The sequence below is a fragment of the Gavialis gangeticus genome, unplaced genomic scaffold, assembly GCF_001723915.1.
Source record: "Gavialis gangeticus isolate Ggan-Ray unplaced genomic scaffold, GavGan_comp1, whole genome shotgun sequence".
Lineage (NCBI taxonomy): Eukaryota > Metazoa > Chordata > Crocodylia > Gavialidae > Gavialis > Gavialis gangeticus.
Window position 1 is genome coordinate 64,455,703 of NW_017729025.1, and position 4,969 is coordinate 64,460,671.

At 38.4% G+C, this 4,969-nt stretch overlaps 1 protein-coding gene across 2 annotated transcripts in view; it reads right to left on the reverse strand.

The window, feature by feature from the left end:
* The window catches only part of ARHGAP5 (Rho GTPase activating protein 5), an 86,404-nt gene extending 81,678 nt beyond the window's left edge, over window positions 1–4,726 (reverse strand). For both annotated transcript variants that reach the window (XM_019518912.1, XM_019518911.1), the window contains exon 1: window positions 4,586–4,726. The gene's annotated coding sequence lies outside the window, so the exon portion shown is untranslated. The remainder of the gene's footprint in view (window positions 1–4,585) is intronic.
* Window positions 4,727–4,969: the final 243 nt, after the last annotated feature.

The following is a 4,969-nucleotide window of genomic DNA, read 5'->3' on the forward strand; positions in this document are numbered from 1 at the left end:
CTGATTTACAGAAATGCAAACAGGCAGCATGGAAAGCAGCATCCTGCAGGTAAGTCTGTGGAGGGGAAGAGGTGTGGGGGGAAGGGAGAGGGCAGATCAAGGCCTCCATGGTGAGAGAGGGAGTGGGACAGGGACAGGAGTAGCTGCTTAGCCATGGCAGTAAATTGGGCCCACGGCAGAGTCGCAGGTGGCTCATCCAAGGGATAAGCATCCCAGTACTGGTGGCACTTCAACTACAGCTCGCCAAATAAGCTTTAGCTCAAGCGTCACCACCACCATTTAAACGCAGAGATGCTTTTAAACAGAGCAGAGCCAAGAAGGGTGAGGGCGTATGCAGGCTGCTTACTGGGGGCTCAGGGCTCTGCTCTCTTTGCCCCAGGGGCTCCGCGTTGGCCATGCATCCCCAACCCACTCAGCAACAAGAGGCACAACTAGCCACCACCAGCACTGTTGGTCAGGCAGGGGATGCGTGGCTGACACAGGGCCCCTGGGGCAAATGAAGCAGAGCAGAGAGCCCTGAGCCCATAGTGGGCAGCCCACATCCACCCTGTGTACAAATCTGGGTATTGGGGACATGCCCCCCCCATATCTCCCCCAGTATCCCCAGAGCTGCACCCCCCTCGACGTGCCATCCACAGAGCTCCATCCCACGCCCTGCCCTGGCCCCGAATCCCATTCACCACCCTGGCTGGGCAGCACCCCCAGCTCCTAAAACACTCCCTCCATCACCATGGGGGCCTCAATATGCCAAACACATCCCACCCCACACTGATTCCCCTCCACAGACTTACCTGCAGGGCGCTGCTCTCCATGCTCCCTGGCTGCATTCCTGGCCACATGTATGTGTGCAGCTGCACATATGCATGCTGCATCCGGGGGCCCTGGCCAGAAGGCATATTAGATCGGTGGCATTATCAGCTACACTGGCCAAAAACAGCCAATCATGGTAATTTTCCTTTTATCGGTGCTGATTTGATATGACACATATATCAGTGAACCTCTACAAATTAGTGTACAGAATTCTGAAATGATACTTCTTACTATTGTAATACAATAAAGAGCAACTGTATTACTTTGTACCACTCACCTTCCTTCTAGGAAAAAAACAAAGGTTTTGAAAGTAACCATAATATGGATACCCAAACTTCATTATGGTTATTCTAAATTTGCAGTGATTTCTGACTCAAAAAGCAATCATTAAGACCCAACTTTTTTGGCAGATAAAAAGTTATAAGCTAGTAGTTATCTATTACGTTTAAAGATCATGAATTTATTTGGCCCTGGGGATCCAAAATACATTTGATAAATAATGTGGCCTAGTAGTTGTGATCCTTTTTGATAGATTTCTATCAGAAAACAAGATATATTAGACAGCACTGTGAGCAGACTTTACATGACTATGGTTGGGCTAAAATACCATACTTCCATATGTATTAGGACTCTATATCCTACACAAATGAATATAAATAAGTGCCTCTCTAAATAAGTGAAGTGGTAAGAAAAAAGATCTACTTGGGTTACAAAATACGATAGTCTAGTGTTTATATGTGAATTCTGTCATCAGAAAACCTAATTTATTCTTTTCATTTCTATCATTTCAGGAAATCCACCTCCAACAGTACATCTGGATGAGATCTCCAGAGCATTTCTTCTACTAAAAAAGTGAAGTGATTTGGCATTATAGATATTCCAAAATCTGCCAAAATGTAAGTCAATAGTTGTGAAATTAACATGCAAATATTACAACATATATTTTTTTTCAAATCAGGAAAACACCAATAAAAGGTATTATTACTATTAGTAGTTAAGGGCCTTGTTACACATTATGCTGTAAGCCACACACAATTGTTGACCAACTTAGTGCTAGCATAGAGTTAAAAACCTTCTCTGTCTGCCTCTTCCCCTCCCCCCACTGCCACCAGATGCTCCCACCAGTCATAGCATGGCACTATGGGAGGAAACCAGTGGGGTGGCACAGTGCAATACTTGTGGGCCAAGCAGCAATGAAGCCATCATCACTTTGTCAAGCCGGGCAGCGGAGCCAGCACCACAGCCTCCCCTGTAGTGCCCTCCACATCCTTGGAACCACCTCATGCTGCTTTCCTCTCTCGCTTGCGTTGGGCCACACTCTGCCCACCCCACAGCAGCATCCTGGCATACTGGCTCTGGCTTTCCATGCCTTACCTTCCCACTCCGCCAGCCCCGCCCTGTCTCATGGTGTCACCATCTTCAGCTGTGTACAAAAACACCATATGGGGAGAGAACATTGCATCCTGGGATACTGGAGGACTTCAACTTGAGTGGCACAGCTGGGGGAAGTGGCCACACCTTAACAGAACAGTTGCAAATTTATGTGAATCAGAGATAATCCTGCCCAGTTTACACCCTGGAATGGTGGAACTTTGAGCTGGACAAGTGCTTTAAGGCATTTAAAGGTGTTAGCATGTTACATTAGGGATTAGCCACAAGGCCTTAAGATGTCAATATTCAAAAGTTATTTTTGAGGGATTTCATATGTTGCAAACAAAAATAATACTATCAATATAGCTTCCCAATAACTTCTACCCAAAAAAGTACTAAGCTGTTCAGAAACAAAAGATTTACATAAGCTAATTTTTCTAATGATACCAAATAATGCAGAATTTAATAGCTTTCACCTACAATATTATCCCAGCAATAATGCTGTCAATAAAAAGTGTAATTTTTTACCCAAAATGTACATTTCATTACAAAAGGAAAGTAAACAAACTCAGCTTGGTTTATATATGACGCACTAACAAACATCTCTACTCATGAAGCCTATGTTAATAGGCTTATTCAAATTAATAAAAAGTTATCCAATATGCACTTGTAGTTTGGGGCCTTATTTTTGAAAAAAGTCAAAATCCTTCATAACAGAACAAGAATCTGAAAAATATTTTTGAAATAGTCTCATGCTATTTGCCAGCAGTCTTCAAAACACATTCAAAAACAGTAAATATTTAGGATAGTGTTAAATTCCTTCATGCTGGCTTATGCCGTTTACTTCAGAACTAAGATGTTTCTCTCTGCAAAACCACCTAGTAAAAGTAAATCCTTTGTGAATTACCATTTCTATTACTACAAATAAAAGCAGTTTTGTTTTTTTTAAAAAACAAAGCACAATTTAGTAATATAATCTGAACAACGAGAAGTTGAGTCAGCATTTTCACTATATATATTTTTTTTCCTGTGATGCAGTAAGAATTCAAACAGACTATAAATTAGAATTTAAAGTCTTATTTATTTTTTTAAAAATATTTACTACCATAAAAAGAAAAAATTTCAAATCTAGTTAAAAGATTTAGTAACTACTCTCTGGAGAGGTTGGGATATAAAATGATTTTAATATTACTATTATAGGTGCTCTGCATACCATAAAGCCACACAGATCCAGTCTTAAATTTTTCATCTTTTATTTCCCCTGCGGCTGAGTGAAAGATGATACAGGCAGGAAAAACTGAATGTAAAAGAAATAGTAAAACTGACTGTGGCCAAACTGCTGGTAAATGAGAAGTAAAAATAGAAAAAAATTCTTGTGTTTCTCTTATTCTTAAATTTAGAGTTTCTCAAAATTCTAAAAGGTAAACATTTTCTAACATAATTGTGCAAGCAATTCAATTTGATTCATTCTTTTTAATTTCTACAACTCTTTTCTTTATGTATGCCACAACTCCTTTCTCCTACATTTGATCATGAGACTGCTGGGTTTAAAATACAAAAGCACTTTTAAAGTTCCAAGCTTGAGAAAAATAAAAGTTACCCTAAACATCTGTAAACATTTTGAGATTAAACACAGAAGAAAATGAAAGGAATTAGAAGGTTCTATAACTACAATGAACTAACTAATTAAAATATATTCTGAATATCAGCTGAAAAAGTTTCTGAGACATATTCAATTAATCAAAAATCTTCCAGTGGGGTAAGTTTAAAAAAATCACACTAGCTGTAAATATTCTGAGTGAAAAACTTGCAATACACTGACAGGAAAATAGCCTAAATTATACAACAGGTCTTTTTCCCCCCCCTTGCTTTTTTTTTTTTTTATTTTAATCAATCTCTTAGCTTTACATTTTATATGCAGGCATTTTAATGTGTACCAACTGCATGGATTTGTTGTGTACAATAAAATGCTTTTTAAATAAATATGAATAGTAATAACCCTGTTACAGAAATAAACTATTACTCAACACAGACAAATTACATTAGATCTCATTAGAAACTGAAATCAGTCAAAAATAAACGCAAAAAAGTTTCCATTTTCCCCTCTTTTTTGTGGCTGTTGTGGGTTTGTAGTCTGCTTTCTTCTAAGATTTCGGGGTTGCTAATGGATCGCACTATCATATTGTTTCTATTTTTGCAACCCTATAGAAGGACTGATGAATTAAGTATACTAAAGAAAAACACAATATTGTGAAAAGTTCTCTTGAACTTTCTGTCTTGCCATGGGACATTGTCTGACAAGCTATCAAATTTCAACATGTACTTGAAAAAGTAAGGTGTAGTGATCAGTATCTATTCTTTTTTTCTCCTTAGAACAACATTAAGATCAAAAGCCCAAACTTACCCTTATAAAAATAAGGTTCTAAAGCAAGAAGTTGGTTATCCTGCTGATACCTTCCTGCAGTGATGTCACGCATTTAAATGGTGTCCTTCAATGAATCCTTCCCTGAGGAACCTGAAAATGAACATTATGATCTATTAATAATTTCAAAATCATAAAGGCACAAGAAAGCCAGTATGTGACAAGGTGCAAAAACCTTTCAAACTACTCATCAAAATGATTTACTTTAGTTTAAATTAAAAATATACATTATTTCAGAGGCCAGGAAGAAAATCCAAGTTAGAACTCTATCCTTAAGTTATGGCACAGTACAAAAATATTCAAAACATGCCTATCATGAATGTTTGTTACTAGACCAAAAATTTCAAAATGACTCAGGATTTTAGA